This window comes from Ranitomeya imitator, chromosome 5 (genome assembly GCF_032444005.1).
Source record: "Ranitomeya imitator isolate aRanImi1 chromosome 5, aRanImi1.pri, whole genome shotgun sequence".
Taxonomy (NCBI): Eukaryota; Metazoa; Chordata; class Amphibia; order Anura; family Dendrobatidae; genus Ranitomeya; species Ranitomeya imitator.
The window spans coordinates 141,969,500-141,987,434 of NC_091286.1; the positions used below are offsets into that span (position 1 = coordinate 141,969,500).

Consider the following 17,935-nt stretch of genomic DNA (forward strand, 5'->3'; position numbering starts at 1 on the left):
ACTTGAACCAGCCCTACCCCACACAACTTTAGCCAAATGACCCCCAATTTCAAATGCCTTCCAATTATTATAAGGTAAATTACGCTTGACAAGCTTCATTAAGAAGAATGGATGGTTTTGACATTAAAATGGGCACTCTAGGTGTTTTCCTGGCCCCCACTCACTGCCGACTATGCTGCCCCATTGACTTGCATTGGGTTTCGTGTTTCGGTCGATCCCGACTTTACGTCATAATCGGCCGATTTCACTCGACCCGACTTTTGAGATAGTCGGGTTTCGCGAAACCCGGCTCGACTCTAAAAAGGTCAAGGTCGCTCAACTCTAGTGCTGATATTTATTATTAAAACTTTATTAATTTATGTTCAGTAGACCAATAATATGTAAGTATGTATAGCCATGAACCAAAATAAGAATATATATATGAATAAATGAATGAATGAGTGAAAGAATTGTTGTATTTAACTCAGGATTGAAACATTTCTTATATAATGAAACCATATGATCACTATATTTGATAAAGCAATATGCTTGTAGACATTACTTTATTAAATATTGATTTTTTCTTGAGATAAAAAATAAAAATTAAGAATAAAAATTGAAGACAAATTTAAAAATGAAAAATTAAAATAAGGCCTTCATTTGTTGATGAAAAATGAAAAATAAAAATGAGAATAAAAAATAAAAATAAGAATAAGGCCTTTATATGTTGATGACAAATGCTGAGATTATGTCTCAGTAACACATTCCCTTAATACTTCCTCATGTAGATGTTGTCATAACTTTGGATCACCAAAATATTGAAATTATGCAACCTGCGGCACTAAAGACACGTTCCGATAAGACACTAGCCGCAGGGCAAGCCAGCACCTCCAATGCATACTGGCTTAGCTCTGGCCATGTATCCAGCTTAGAGACCCAAAACTTGAACGGGGAAGAGCCGTCTGGGAGTACAGTAAGAGGGCAAGCCATGTAGTCTATCACCATCTGACGGAACCGTTGCCTCCTGCTGACTGGAGCCGCCGGTGATGGTGTAGACATTTGGGGCGGGCACACAAAAGTGTGCCAGAGTTGTGCCATACTGGGCTTGCCTTGGGCAGAGGCACTGCTTCTGCTCCCTCTTTGGGCAGAGCCTCCCCCACTGCCTCGACGCACTGAGCTGCTTTGTAAAGCACTAGCAGCACTCCTCTCAGTTGGACTGGAGAAGATGATGGAATTCACCAGTGTGTCGTGGTACTCCCGCAATTTACGCTCCCGGGTCAACGCTGGGATGAGGTTTTGGACGTTGTCCCGGTAGCGAGGATCGAGGAGGGTGAACACCCAATAATCAGGCATGTTGAGAATGTGGTCGATGCGGCGGTCGTTTCTCAGGCACTGTAGCATGAAATCCACCATGTGCTGCAGACTGCCAACTGGCCCAGAAACGCTGTCCCCTGCTTGAGACATGATCTCTGCCCGCTCGTCATCACCCCACCCTCGCTGTACACACTGACCACTGGACAATTGTGTCGCTCCCTCCTCTGGACGGAGCTCTTCCTCCTCCATTGACTCCTCCTCATCCTCCTCACAAATTGGCCCCTGCGTACCCCTTTGTGAGGAACCACGTGGCGCTGACTCTCCAGAAGCTGATGGAAAAGGTGACTCCTCATCCTCCACCTCTTCCACAACATCATCCCTTAACCCTTGCAAAGTTTGCTGAAGCAGGCAGATAAGGGGGACAGTCATGCTGACTAGTGCATCATCTGCACTTGCCATCCGCGTGGAATAATCAAAAGGACGCAAAACCTGGCAGACGTCCTTCATAGTGGCCCACTCTGTGGTTGTGAAGTCTGATCGGCGCTGACTGCGACTTCTTTGCGCCTGATGCAGCTGGTACTCCATAACTGCTTGCTGCTGCTCACACAACCGCTCCAACATATGTAATGTGGAATTCCACCGGGTAGGTATGGCACATATGATGAGGTGTTCCGGAAGGCGGAATCGGCGCTGCAGAGCAGCAATGCAGGATCTTGCCAAGCTGGAACGCCGCAAGTGAGCACACTCTAGGCGGACCTTGTGCAGCAGGGCATCAGGATCCGGATAGTCCCTCAGAAAACTCTGCACAACCAAATTGAGCACATGTGCCAGACATGGGATGTGAGTGAGGTTGCCAAGGGCCAAAGCTGCCACCAGATTTCGGCCATTGTCACACACTACCATGCCTGGCTGGAGATTCGCTGGCAGTAACCACACATCGCTCTCCTGCTTGATGGCATTCCAGAGCTCCTGCGCTGTGTGGCTTCGATTCCCCAATGAAACTAGTTTCAAGATGGCCTGCTGACGTTTGGCCACGGCTGTGCTCATGTCGGTCATAGGTAAACGTTCACGGGTCCATGTGGAGGTGGACTGTGACGGATCCTGCAGAGATGATTCTGAGGAACTTGTGTAAGAGGAGGAGTCAATGCGTACAGACTGGATTCCTGCAATCCTTGGAGTGGGCAGGACACATCCTGCGCCACTCACACGATCTGTACCTGGCTCAACAACATTAACCCAATGGGCAGTGAGGGAAACGTATCGCCCCTGTCCATGCTGACTGGTCCACGCATCGGTGGTGAGGTGGACCTTGCTACTGACGGCGTTCAGTAGCGCATATTTTATGTTTCCCTCAACATGCCTGTGCAGGGCAGGGACAGCTTGCCTGCTGAAGTAAAAGCGGCTGGGCACCTTGTACTGTGGGACTGCCAATGCCATCAAGTCACGGAAGCTGTCAGTCTCCACCAGCCTGAATGAGAGCATTTCCAGGGACAACAGTTTGGCAATGCCTGCATTCAGAGCCTGTGCTCGGGGGTGGTTGGCCGAGAATGCCCGCCTTTTCTCCCATGCCTGTACTACCGATGGCTGTAGAGTAGACTGGGAGTGTGAGGATGACTGGGAAGGTGGTGCTGTGGGTGGAATTACACAAGGTCTCTGGACAACAGTGCCAGAGGTTCTTCCATGGCGATCCTGGGAGGAAGCCAAACCAGCTGTGCGTGAGCTGGAGGAAGAGGCAACACGAGCTGAAGAGGTGTTAGCTGCCGCTGTTGGTTGGCCTACATCTTCAGTGTGTTTATGTAACTCCACCGCGTGCCTGGTCCGCACATGTTTCCACATATTTGTGGTATTGAGGTTGCTGACATTTTTCCCTCTTTTTACTTTCTGATGACACAGCTTGCATTTGACAAAACAAATGTCATCTGCAACTGTGTCAAAAAAGGACCAGGCACTGCAAGTCTTGGGAGCGCCCTTTTTGGCTTTGGAAAGAGACAGGCTCCTAACGGGTGCCAAAGTGGAGGCTACAGGCTCCGCAGTCTTCCCCCTCCCTCTCCCTCTTTGGCCCGTAAGGGGAATCTCTTCCTCAGAGCTGCTCCCACCACCTTCCTGTTCCTCACGCCACGATGGGTCAACGACCTCATCATCTCCACTACCCTCTGCCACCAACTGCTCCTCCTGGGTAGTCTCGGCAGCACAGTACGCACCAGAAAGCGTCACCTGAGTTTCATCATCAGATGCGTACTGCGCTGTGGTCACCGGAGGCACTGGCCCACCCGCCTCTTCAGAGTCAGAGAGACAAAGCTGTTGGGCATCACTGCACACTGCCTCTTCTTCCATTTCTCCAATGCTGCTTGGCTGGCCCCCTGTTTCCAAGCCAAGAGATTCAGAGAACAGAAGTAGAGACGGCTCCTGTCCTGGGCTCTCTGACTGCCTGGCCAATTTGGCAGGTGGTGAAGAGACAGATGGCTGCTCTCCAGTGCTCTGTGCCTGAGAGGATGTGGCACTAACTGAAGTCGATGCCGAGGCGTTAGCTGCCATCCACCCGACAACGGCTTCAATTTGGTCTTCACGCAGCAGCGGTGCACGGCGCTCTCCGGCAAAGCTGCGCATGAAGGACTGTTCCCTGCTGAAACTGAGTGACGACGAGTCACCGGTGCCCGCAGCAGGCACAGAATCACCACGTCCTCTCCCTGCTCCTCTCCCTGCTCCGCGCCCATGCCCACGTGCCTTACTCCCTGCCCTCTTCATCTTGGTTGACAGATAAAGATAAGCAGAAAAGTACTAAGGCCTTAGTGTGCATATTCCTGAAATGCTCCTCCTAACAGGTGTAAGAAACACTAATGTTGTAAAGTGTGGACTAAACTTTATTATTTTTCAAATGTGGCCTACACAAGTGTTAAGTTGTGTTTGGTGAACTTTCCTTTTTTTTTTTCTGCAGATCGGACTACAGAGCAAGTTTAACTCACACGGGGACCGTGCAGACAGCCGTAAATGGCGCTGCAAGGCCCAAAAACCCTCCTCTAGGTTATCCTATGTAGTGTTTTTCCACTATTTAGCTGGAGACGGGTGGAAAGACACTAATAGGAATTTTTTTTTTTTAATTTTAAACAGGCTGCACTATTTGAAAAAAAGGAAATTTTTTTTCAAGGTATGAGGCAGTAACGCACCCTGAGCTGAATCCAACCGGCTATAGCCGCACACAGACTACAGGGCGAGCTGCGCTCACAAAGAGACCGTGCAGACAGCCGTAAACGGCGCTGCAAGGCCCAAAAAAAACCCTCTAGGTTATCCTATGTAGTGTTTTTCCACAATTTAGCTGGAGACGGGTGGAAAAACACTAATAGGAATTTTTAAAAAAAAATTTTAAACAGGCTGCACTATTTGAAAAAAAGGAAATTTTTTTTCAAGGTATGAGGCAGTAACGCACCCTGAGCTGAATCCAACCGGCTATGGCTGCACACAGACTACAGGGCGAGCTGCGCTCACACAGAGACCGTGCAGACAGCCATAAACGGCGCTGCAAGGCCCAAAAAAACCCCTCTAGGTTATCCTATGTAGTGTTTTTCCACAATTTAGCTGGAGACGGGTGGAAAAACACTAATAGGAATTTTGTTTTTTAAATTTTAAACAGGCTGCACTATTTGAAAAAAAGGGACATTTTTTTCAAGGTATGAGGCAGTAACGCACCCTGAGCTGAATCCAACCGGCTATGGCTGCACACAGACTACAGGGCGAGCTGGGCTCACACGGAGACCGTGCAGACAGCCGTAAACGGCGCTGCAAGGCCCAAAAACCCCCCTCTAGGTTATCCTATGTAGTGTTTTTCCACAATTTAGCTGGAGACGGGTGGAAAGACACTAATAGGAAATTTGAGAAAAAATGTGCAGCAGGCTGCACTATGAGCAAAAAAGGACAACTGTGTGAGGCAGTGTGAACCCCCCCTGAGCTGAATACAACCGGGTATATGGCTGCACACAGACTACAGAGTGAGCTGCACACACACACACACACAGAGACCTTGCAGAACGCTGTTAAAACAGCGCTGCAAGGCAAGAACAAGGTGAACAGTGAAGAACACACAGCGTTTTGCTAAATTAGCCTTGGGAAAGGAAAATAAAGCAATTAGCTATCTCAACTGGCCCTCAGTTAGAACACAGCGTTCTGTCCCTAACTGAAATCACAGCAGAGTGAGCGCAAAATGGCGGCAGCATTTTTTTATAGTGCAGAGTGACATCATTTCAGCAGCCAATCACAGCCTTGCCAGTACTTACATGCCCACCACGCTAAACAGGATGTGCCCACACTTCCATTCATTCCTCATTGGCTGCTGCGTTCAGTTTGAATTCTGGGAACTTCCGATTCCGGTATCCGATACGCGGGAAGTATCGAAATTCGGTATCGGAATTCCGATACCGCAAATATCGGCCGATACCCGATACTTGCGGTATCGGAATGCTCAACACTAGTAGTTAGTTCTTAGGCTGTGTTGAGGGGTCTAGGGAGTGTTAGGTACCCCCCACAGCTACTTCTAGTTGTGCTGCTAGTTCAGGGTTTGCGGTCAGTAAAGGTACCACCTTCTGCAGAGTACGTCTCATTCTGCTCCTAGGCCACCAGATCATAACACTTGTGTATGAAAAAGATCTAAAGTTAATACTGTTTGGGTAGAGCTATCCGATAGCGCTATCCATGAAAAAAGTAAACTGGTAGAGCTATCCCATAGCCCTATTCCTAAAGGAAATGAACGGGTAGAGTATCTAATAGCGCTGTTCCTCAACGTTCCTGAGCATAAGCTATTACACATGATTGAGTGCACTTGGGATCTGCCCCCAAGGCCCTGCCCATGCCCAATGTTTGTTCTGTAGACCGCAGCTAGGAGTTAGTCCCGCTTTTGTGTACAAATTTTTTTTGCTTTTACAATTGTTAAAAAGCTTAATAAAAGACTTTGTTGTACACACAGTTTACAGTAAACCATGTGTCAACGTTAGGAATAAGTTTACCCTGCTTCTGTGTCTCAAATATTTTGACCTTTATTTGTTGGTTTTTCCTTGCCCTGGAGAAAGCCACATGTATCTGCCAGTGTGAAAACACTGGGAGAGGCAAACAAATTCCTACAATATCAAAGGACTGTCCCTGAGATTTATTGATGGTCATTGCAAAAGCCAACATGACAGGAAACTGACGGTGTTGCATCTGGACTGGCAAGTTTTATTTTTGGAAATCAGGTCAATTCTTGGAATAAGAACTGTCTGACCCTTTGCTTTTCCATTTAAAGCAATGGCATGAATAATATTTGCTTTTAAGCTTTTCACATAAAGCCTTGTGCCATTACAAAGGCAACGCTTTCTGTTAAGATTACACAGGAGCATAATTGCAGCTCCTGGTTTCAGCTTTAGTTCATGAGGAGGCATCCCAGTGGGATTCAAAGAGTTAAAAAACTCTACAGGGTAATCTGTGAGAATAACACCCTCCTCTTCAGCAATTGTGTCCATGGAGGGATATGTTGAGTGTTCACCTTGAACTTGACTAAGAATTTTGTCATTCAATGAACGCCATCATTCAATTATGTAAGAATTGCTTTATTGGCAACTGCTTCTACCGTTGCATCGGTAATCTCAATTGAGTCACCAAAAATAGCTCTAATTAAATCACCCTCTTCAAAAAAAGAATTTTGGATTTTAATTGTGTCTTCTGGCAGACCATATACATTTGATAACTTTCCATTGCCAAGTTTCAATAACCATGAGTTGTACTCAACTTCATCCTGAGACGTTCTCATATTCTGGAACCGTGAAAACTGATTCCAGGGTTTTGAGTATTTAATGGTGGACTCTACAATTTGGGCTCTTTTTCCACCTTCCACTATTGTTAGGGTTTGACGAAAGTCACCACCGTTTATGAAAACTTTTCCATCAAATGGTCTTTTTTCCACATATGTATTGGAACAAATTATCCACAGCATTCATATTAAAACACGGAGTCATTGTTACTTCGTCTCAAATAACGACAGTTGACTCCCTAAGCTCCTTTGCTTGAAGTGAGGTTGGCTTAATTTTTGACATTGTGATCTCAATTGTTGTAATTCCAAGGCCAAACTTGGAATCGTAGATGCTACCATATTGTAGTAATGTAGCTGTCAATCCAGTAGAGGTTACTGAGCAAATAGTCTTCTTTTCTGCTTGTAGTGTCTTGTGTAAGCAGTTGTACAAAATGCCTTCCCACTGCCTCCTGGGCTGTCCAGAAAAAAACAGTGTGAGCTTGTGTCATCTGGCTTTGATGCAGCATTGACTGCTTGCATAATTGCATCGAAAGCAGATATCTGAGCTTCATTAAGCATAGCTTTCAATTGCTCAGCCTCCTGCTTTATTACAGCATAATTCAGGTGGTCCAGTATTTCATCTGGAACATTTACTACAGTTGGCAATCCGTAGTCAGCACAGGACTTTTTATTGCTTAAGAGCACTTCATTAATATCACGAAGAGCCAGTTGCTCAGCAATTTCTGGAGTATACTGAATGGTGTAATCCTCCATAAATTCGGTTTTATATTTTTGCCATAATGCCTATGATTTAGCTGGTTCCCTATATGCACCAATTATAGCAAATATTAGCGAAGTTGATAGGGCATTTGGAAAGCGATTGCATCCGCTATACCATCTTCCCATTGGGAATCGTGTTCCAAAAGATGAAGATCAATGCATGCATTTTTATACGTGTCATGGACGACTCTATTGACGGTCCTTAAGTCAGTGTATGATTTTGCTCCTCTTACGTGAAGTAAAAGGAGTCTTAGGTAATACAGCTCACCATCTGTTAAAGAGACTGTATACATTTGGGCAATTGTTGTTAGGGCTAACGGAACACACCAAGTAATAGGGTGATAGATACGAGGTGCGTTCGCAGCCCGGGGTCCATCGTGCAGAGATACCTGCTGCAAGTAATGGTGGATGGACACTGAGCTCACACGTGTGTTAAACTTCAACCCGTGTGAAATGAAAGCGAGCTCTGTTGCCTCACAGAGTCGCGCTGTACACAGGGACTAAAACCCTAACTAAAAGTTGTGCTTGCTCTGGAACTCTTCTGTGCTAACCGCACACATGAAGGAACCAGATACTAAGCCAAGGCTAATTGCCCCCAATAACGCTAACTGCCTGCCTGCATGTACAGCCCCAAGGTTAAACAGACTCACACCACTTATATACAGTGTGGCAGAGTATCCACTGGCAACTGCCAAACACAAAAGATACTAGCGCATGGCCGTGAGGCCTTTTATAGCTGTAGCAGTTCAGGACCTTCCTAGTGGACCAATAGGAGCTGCTACAGGACCTGAGAGTGTGACCCCCGACCTACAATGAGAGGTCTTCCCCTGGGATGCTCAGGAAGGGAAAAGCAGTCCCAGGAGCGCCTGCTCGCCGCCGAACAGCACTAGTTATAATGGCTGAACCTGGAAGGGCTTAAGTAACCAGACATGCAGTATCTGTCCCGGCCAGGCGCTGGGACCGACGTCTCCGCTGAGCAGGCACCACTGTGGCTGGAGAAGAATGGGAGACTGCAGCGGACATGGCTCGAAATTCCCTCTGTGTAGCAGCAGGAACTTGACGCCTAACAATTGTTTTCCTAAATTGAGCCCATCGCTTTTTCGATCCTTCTAGTATAATGCAGCACTATGGATGTAAATGGTGTAATGCAGCATTATGGATGTGATCCATAATGCCAGCATAATTGTCGACGAGTAATGCCTTTTGATTTTGTTTTATATATTCGATCCTGTTGGATTCAATTTTGACATAACTGTCAACGATAAATTGTTGCATCAACTTTCCAGCATTTAAAAGGGGATTCAACTTGTCACGAATGGCAAGCCTGTATGCATAGTACTGCAACAGGGTGATTTTTTTCTTGTCTACCTTGATCCACTAGTATGGATGGTAGATGAATGTCACCAATTCCTTGATGTTGCACACTTAGGGCAATTGGATTTGTCAAATTTATTGTCCATCCACTGTCCCCATATGGTAATAGTAGTGGATATGTCATTGCATCACACTTTCTGTGAAGAAAGCTGATTTGAACAGTTTGGTTTTCACTTTTGAGGTGAACTCTGATGTCCCTATTAAATGGGGGTTCACCCATTGCATTTTGATAAATTATAGCTACTTCATTGCACCTTGGTGCATGATAGTGCCTCTAGTCATCATTGTAGTAATTTATAATTGACATTGTTATTTCGAGTGGTTCGCGATTTTCTAATTCAGCAATCCTCTCTTCCTCTATTTTAAATTCCCTCATCATTGTAAAGGCTCTTGCAAGTGGGTTAATTGCTTTAATTTTCTCTCCAAGAGATAATAGCAGTGCTGGGAGGCACTTTTTATTTGCTTGACTTCTTGTACTTAATGCTTCTTCACTGACTGTCCAAGATATAAATCTGGGCAAACTTGGGAGTACTACCCACAGCGGGATGCAAAGGGGCAGTTCTGTGGTAAATTTGTCCATGAATTCAAAAACAGTATGGACCATTCCCAGGAGGTGGCGTTACTTGTGCTCCCATTGATACCAAAGTGAGCTATTGTATTGCCTTATATTAGCCATAAAGTTATTGGAGTGCTGATGCTCTCTTTTCATCAACTTGGCTAATTGATCATCCATATGAATGGGACGTCATTGGATGCACCCTCTCTTGCACCAGGAAGAGAATGTTTTGTCCTGCGCCATTTTGTCTTTGAAATTTTTTGATTTGCAGAACTTACATCGAAATGTCAGTTTGCCAGCATAGTGCTCTTCAATATGTGCTCCATCAATTTGATTGAGAAGTTCTCTAGTGGCAAATGTAACTTGCCGTCGTCGAGTGGCTCTTGCATTTTGGACACGTATTCTATCTTGTTCTCTTTTTTGTGAAATATGTGTATCACTTTGTCCATTGCGTGTTGCTCATTGTCGTGCAGAATTAGTTGCTCTACGTGATTCAGTTACTTCATTCATTTCTCTTGCTCTGGCCGCCCTCTGTTGGGCTGCATCAGCAGTTCTTCGACAATTTTGTTCATCTTCTGTTTCATTAAGACACAGGTTACGCATCCGTATGCCATTCGCTTCTCTACGTGCAGCAGCGCACTCAATTTGATCCATCTTTGCAATCTTGCCTCACAGTGTTGCTTCACAGGCTAACATTCAAATAGGCTTATGCCTTAACTCGCCACCAGGGGGAGCTCCTCTCCTTAGGTATCCATGGTTACGCCTAACTGTGGATGACTCATTGTGCACAGACACACAGACATGTCCAAATCTACTATATAAAGCTGAATGTGTGTGTGTGTGTCTATGTGTGTATGTCCGGGATTGGCATCTGCACCGTCGCAGCTACAGCCACAAAATTTTGCACAGTCACACGTCTGGGCCCCGAGAGCGTCATAGGCTATATTGTGAGGCGAAATTTTAACCCCGCGCGTTCCAATTCACCAAACAATTTTGCCCCTATCTACATAATGGGGAAAAAAGTGAAAGGAAAAGTGTTGGAAGCGTCGCAGCTACAGCAACAAAATTTTGCACAGTCACACGTCTGGACCCTGAGAGCGTCATAGGCTACGTTGTGAGGTGAAATATTAACCCCCGCACTTTCCAATTCACCAAACAATTTTGCCCCTGTTAAGTCCTTCTCAGTCCCTGGCTTACTAGAGGTAGGGATCCTGAGTAAATGACACGCAAACAAGGTATTGTGTGATCATGTACAGGGGAAGCCCAGGAGCACATCTCTCTCTCTGGGCTTTGCCCTCCCTTTATATAGAAAAGAATTATACTTTTACAGACATGCGCACAAGCGCTCATATTTCACTATCTCTTACATAAACAATCTATACCAGTCTTTATCAGTAGAAAGTTACATCATCTAGAAGGTGAATAAAGGCTGCTATTGAAAGAAGGAATGCACACATGATTACTTCCATAAAAGGAAATGTCAAGTCAGCAGAAATGTATCTTGTTGTAAGCGAGATTTCTCAGGAAGAAGACAAGATGGATTGTTTTAGTTCAGTCTGATCTCCACAATTCCCCCCTTTGACATTTTCTTTTATTTATTTTATTACCACAGGGCCAAAGACAAAGCCTTTATTTGGTATTACACATGTACATGCTTGTATTCAATAAGAGAATCAAATCTAGTATTAATTCTTCCGTTTAACTCTCGCAACCTTTTCTTTGTTTTGCAATAAGTAATGGGTACAGATCCAACAATCTGTCAGGGTTTGTGTATTGTTTAACAAGTCATGCACTAATTTTCTATGATGTTGTACGAATCTATTGTTCAAAGGGGCTAGAGAATTCAGTCTATCCCACGCCTCCGTTGAGGTTATCATTATTAACATCAATATCATGAGTTTATACTGCTTTTCTTGCAATGGCTTGCATGTATCCATGATGCCTTTCCTTCAAGCTTGACTGATGTAGGTGTTGTCAACAGGACTTGGAAGGGTCCGTCAAACCTTGGTTCTAGAGCCTTTCTGGTGTGTCTTTTTACATAGACTTGATCACCTGGTTCCAACTTGTGACTTCCTTCTGTGTTGTCAGGATCTGGAAGGGAAGCAAAAACTTGTGCATGCACCTTAGTTAATTGTTTCTGAAGATTTTGCACATAAGAAGTCAATGACTCAATATTTAACACAAGTTGCTGTGGAAAATAACATCCTAAATTGGCAGTCCTGCCAAACAAAATTTCATATGGAGACAGTTTAGTCTTACCCCTTGGGGTATTGCGTATTGAGTAAAGGGCCAGTGGAAGGCATTCTGTCCAAGGCTTTCCTGTTTCAGCCATGGCTTTCTGTATTTTTAATTTTAAAGTTCCATTCATGCGTTCCACCTTACCAGAACTTTGAGGATGATACGGAGTGTGTAACTGACTTTCAACACCCAACATTTTCAGTACATTTTGAAATATTTCTCCAGTAAAATGAGTACCCCTATCTGACTCGATCACTTCAGGGAGACCGTAACGGGGTATCAGTTCGGCAACTAGCTTTACAGCAGTGTTTTTAGCTGAAGCCTTCCGAACTGGATAGGCCTCTGGCCACCCCGAGAACATGTCCACACATACCAACACATACTCATACCCATTACTTTTTGGCAGCTGGATAAAGTCTATTTGTAATCGCTGAAACGGGTAGAGAGGTCGGACGTGGTGCTTCATAGGGGTCTTTGTTGTCTGTCCGGGATTATGTGTCAGGCATATAGTGCATGCAGCACAATAGTCTCTTGCATAGTTGCCAAAACCTGGAGCCAACCAGACTTGCTTTGCCAGTAGTGTCATTGCATTTGCAGACACATGAGTAGGGTGGTGCAGTCCACCAACTACAATCGGATACCAGGCTCTAGGTAGACATATTAGTCCATCTTTCTTCCAAATTCCCGCTTGTTCTTCTGCCCCTTCCTTTTTCCACCTGTCCCTCTCCTCTTCTCCTGCATCTTCCTGTGCTTGTCTCAGTCTATCTTCAGTATTTTCTGTGAGGTTTACAGTATGGACCTGTTGTAAGGGTTTGACTGCTGCTGCTTTGGCTGCTTTATCAGCCCTATCATTTCCCCTAGATTCCCTAGTGTCGAGTCTCACATGTGCAGCTACCTTGATTACTGCTACTTCTTTTGTTTCTTGTGCAGCCTCTAAGATCTGTTTGATCAGAGAAGCATGTTTTACAGGTTGTCCTGACGCTGTCATGTAACCTCTAGCTCTCCAGATTACTCCAAAATCAAACACAATACCATGTGCATACCTAGAATCAGTGTATATATTAGCTGTCTGGTTCTCAGCTATTTTAAGAGCTTCAATCAATGCTGTTAGTTCTGCTTCTTGTGCAGACTGTTTCGGTGGAAGTGGTTCTGCTTTGAGAGTTTCAGATTCTGACACAACTGCATACCCTGTATGGAAGTTACCTGTATCATCTGCAAACCTACTACCATCTATAAACAGCTCTAAATCTGGATTTTGAAGTGGTGTTTCGGATACATTGGGTAAGCCTACCGTTTCTTGTAAAATGAGCTCTGTACAATCATGTGTGTCTGTAGGGAAAAAATTTGCGTGTGGATCAGTGTCCTTATTCCCCCCTTCAGACTCGAGAGGTAGCAGTGTAGCTATATTGAGAGTCTGAAGCCTAGCAAATGTGATAGTAGAGGGGAGCAACAAAGAACACTGTAGCCGCAAATGTCTGGCCATGGAAATGTGTTTTGGTTGGACCTGGTTTAATATCCCATAAACATCATGTGTAGTTTGAACTGTGAGTGGATGCTCTAGGACAATTTCTGATGCTTTGTCCAACAATAGTGAGACAGCAACAACTACACGTACACAGGTTGGCGCTGCTCTAGCTACGGGATCTAACCTTGCTGAAAGATATGCAATTGGTCTTTGTTTCCCTGCATGCTTCTGGGTAAGAACTCCTGTAGCATGGGAATCAACTTCTGCAGCCATAAGCTGAAACGGTTTGGTGTAGTCTGGTAGCCCTAACGCTGGAGCTGAAACAAGGGCATCTTTTAATTGTTGGAACGAAATCTGACCTTCTTTTGTCAACATGTAAGGTTCACTTTTTACACAGTCATACAGTGGTTGCATTAGTTGACTTGCATGTATAATCCATTGTCTACAATGAGACACTATTCCTAAAAATGCTCGTAGCTGTTTATGATTTCTAGGCTCATTCATCTGTCTTATTGCTTCAGTTCTTTGTGGTGTAAGATGCTTTTTACCTTGAGAAATGCAATGACCTAGAAAGACCACTTTGGTCTGACAAACTTGTAGCTTTTGTCTATTCACTTTACACCCTTCTTTTTCTAAAAAACATAGTAAACTCACAGTGGACCTTTCTGCAGTTTCTAGATCTGGGCAGCAAAGTAGTAGGTCATCCACATACTGCAAAATTACTACCTGTGGTTCGGGTTCAAACCTCTGAAGGACTGTTTGTGGGGCATTTGAATAAAGAGTAGGGGAGTGTATCATTCCCTGTGGAAGGCGTGTCCACGCCAACTGTTTGCCCTTAAATGTAAATGCAAACAAATGCCAACTATCTTGGTGTAAAGGAACCGAGAAAAATGCATTTGAAAGATCTATTACAGTAAATACTTGAGAACTGGCTGGTATCTGTGATAGTAACGTATGAGGATTGGGTACAACTGGGGTGATTGGATCTAGAACTTTGTTTATTTCTCTTAAATCATGTACCATACGATATTTGGGCATAGAACTCTTATCAAGAGTTCTCTTCTTGACTGGATACAGAGGAGTGTTAGCAGGTGATTGTATCTCTACCAAAACTCCTTTCTCTTTATATCCCTCTATCTGTTTTGTAATCGCTAGTTCCTGCTGGGCACTCACAGGGTATTGTCTGAGCTGTGGGAGAACAGTTCCTGGTTGCACAGATAGTTTTACAGGAGAGATATGCAATAGTCCCACATCAGTGTCACCCTGTGCCCACAGTGTTTCTGGGACCATTGAGAGGTCTAGATCTGTGGTGTACTCTTTTTCTTCAGCATAATCCTCAAAAGCCTGAATTCTAACATATTGTTCTAATGTTTCTGCATCATCAGGGATAGTCAGTATAACTGTGCCATCTTCCCTAAAATTGATGTTAGCTTCTAATTTCTTTAGGACATCAGTTCCTAACAAACATGTTGGGGCACCTCTGGCATACAAAAATCTGGATGCAAAACATTTAGGTCCTAATGAGACCTCTAGGGGCACAGTATATGGCAGTGTTCGAATTACCCCATCATAACCCTCAGCAAAAGTTGTTTGTTCTGAAATATCTTCCGGATTCGGAAGAAAATCTTGATTCAAAATTGAGGAAGTTGCACCTGTATCTATCAAAAATGGAATCTCTCTCCCCCCCACATTCACCTGTATCATAGGTCTTCTAGCTGGTAGGGAAGTTTGTAACACATCGAGTCAATCTGAATCTGGTATGGGACCATCTATGATGGTAGATTTCTGCTGGTTGTCCGTTTGGGGAGGGTTATTTCTGGGAACAAATTTGCCTGACTTTATATCTGCCAACTTCTTCCTGCACTCTCTTTGGAAATGACCTGGCTTTTTACAGTAGTGGCAAGGAAAGTTGTGTCTCACTCTTCCTCCTGTATTAGCTTGTGCTATTCTAACAGGCTTACGATTCTCTCTCATATCCATGACTATTCCTAAACATCGTTGTTTCACAATATTTGGTTGTTCAATTGTTCTCCAATCTGGAGTAGAGGATTTAAATTTTTCTCTGATTTTCGGATCTAGCCCCTCTATTAATTGTTTTGTAAAAAGTCTCCTTACTGAAGCATCAGTCAAATCCAATCCTTCATCCCTAAAGCTATTTTCTAATTCTTGACTATATTCTTCAATACTTTGCCCAAATTTCTGCATAATCACACCCGTAGATCCCCTTTCCCTCTGTTTTTCTCTCATGAAAATTATTAATGCCTCTGTGAACTGGGTACCTGATGCTTCTGTCTGTAAGGCACCCCCTTCTGCCACTGGTCTATTGGGCTGTAGGTGTGTCAATAATTCCTGAAAAAGTCCGGGGGACATTTTCATTCTACATAATTCTTCCCCGTCCGCCCAGACCCCAGCATGAGTCTGCATGATTTGTTGTATGTATTGTGCAAATCGGATGGGATATTGAGTGGGATCAGGCGCATTATGCAGGAGGGACATACCTTCAGCAGGGGACCAAGGAAAATACTGTCGGGTCTGGTGATATCTAGTTCCCATTACCCCGTCAGCACCAGGTTCCCTAAAGGGTCTTGGTACTACCCTAACAGGGGCAAGTACAGCGCCATGTCTAGGTGTACCACAGACTAGGCAATCATTTCTCCAATCTGGATTTTGTTGTCCACAGTGTGAACATACCCATCCTCCTACCCCACCAAGATTGGGATACAAGGCTGGAAATTGTTTTCCTCCTTCTGCTCCTCCAGATGGTACAAATGATTGGGCTTTTGGATCTAGGTAAGGTGGTGGGATTATGTCACAACTTTTTCCCTTCCCCATAATCCATTTGGAAGTGTCTGGATCATACTTCCAATTCTCCTCTTTAGCTGTTTTTGAGACCTCTATCATACAGTGTATGATTTCTTCCCACCCATTGTCTTTGATAATTCCACCTCGTTCTTTACTCAGTCTTTCCCATTCAGTGCTAAACATAAGTGCTTCTGAAATTCCCAATTTTTCTCTTACCCTTCTAATCTGACTTCTGACTGTCTTCCCACATCTTTCCTGTATGATATCTGCTGCTTCCACTTGTCCTAAGACGGTTTTTGTCTGTTTATTTCCCATTTTTCTTTTTTTTTCAATATTAGCTATTTCTACCCCAGGTGACGTTTGGACAATCACTTATCCTAGGTGATGTCTCGTTGCCTTCTCTCCTAGGGAGCTAAAATATTGAAGGGCTGATCTGCTCCATTCTTTCGAATGTGCAGAATGTACTTAAGTGCTATTATGCACGCAAACAGACCCAGCAACACCATACAGATCACAAAACTTTCTGTGTCAGTTAGCATACTTGTCCCAGGCTCATGGACCCGCGTCCTGGGCTCATTCTATCAAACCTTATCCAGAAATGAAGGAGGTTAAGCACTTATGAGAGTCAAGCATGGGCGGAGGTCTCCCCGAAAGGACGCAACCACATGACCCAGTTAGGCTGACTTCCGTGTATAAGGCTTATACCCCAACTATTTCGGCTTATTTTTCTACGCACTTTTGCTCTTCTTTCACAACATACCACAACCTTCACTCTGTTCACACACTGCCAGGGACAGGACTCATAAATCTATACAATATAGTAACCCGAGTTTTATAGGTATCTACTCACTACTAGACTAACCCAGCGTGACACGGCTCATAGAGATCTTTCGGATAATACAAGGCAGATAAAAGAGAACTAATAATGTCTCTTACCTGGCCAGGTTTTTCAGTTCATTTGCCGTCCATTATCCCAGATCTCCATTGTCCGTATCCGCAGGTGAATCTCGAGCAAATACTCTCATCTCGGGTCCCCGTTCGGTGCGCCAAAGAAATGTTAAGTCCTTCTCAGTCCCTGGCTTACTAGAGGTAGGGATCCTGAGTAAATGACACGCAAACAAGGTATTGTGTGATCATGTACAGGGGAAGCCCAGGAGCACATCTCTCTCTCTGGGCTTTGCCCTCCCTTTATATAGAAAAGAATTATACTTTTACAGACATGCGCACAAGCGCTCATATTTCACTATCTCTTACATAAACAATCTATACCAGTCTTTATCAGTAGAAAGTTACATCATCTAGAAGGTGAATAAAGGCTGCTATTGAAAGAAGGAATGCACACATGATTACTTCCATAAAAGGAAATGTCAAGTCAGCAGAAATGTATCTTGTTGTAAGCGAGATTTCTCAGGAAGAAGACAAGATGGATTGTTTTAGTTCAGTCTGATCTCCACAGCCCCTATCTACATAATGGGGAAAAAAGTGAAAGGAAAAGTGTTGGAGGCGTCGCAGCTACAGAAACAAAATTTTGCACAGTCACACGTCTGGACCCCGAGAGCGTCATAGGCTACGCTGTGAGGTGAAATTTTAACCCCGCGCGTTCCAATTCACCAAACAATTTTGCCCCTATCCACATAATGGGGAAAAAGTGAAATGAAAAGTGTTGGAGGCGTCG

At 44.4% G+C, this 17,935-nt stretch overlaps 1 long non-coding RNA gene across 1 annotated transcript; it reads right to left on the bottom strand.

Annotated features, from left to right (window-relative positions):
• Window positions 1-10,993: 10,993 nt before the first annotated feature.
• LOC138681575 (uncharacterized) lies at window positions 10,994-17,711 on the bottom strand. The gene is made up of 2 exons (XR_011321927.1): window positions 17,197-17,711; window positions 10,994-11,846 (listed from the first exon to the last, which is right to left on the bottom strand). It is a non-coding gene; the product is annotated as an uncharacterized lncRNA (long non-coding RNA).
• Between the last annotated feature and the right edge of the window lie 224 nt (window positions 17,712-17,935).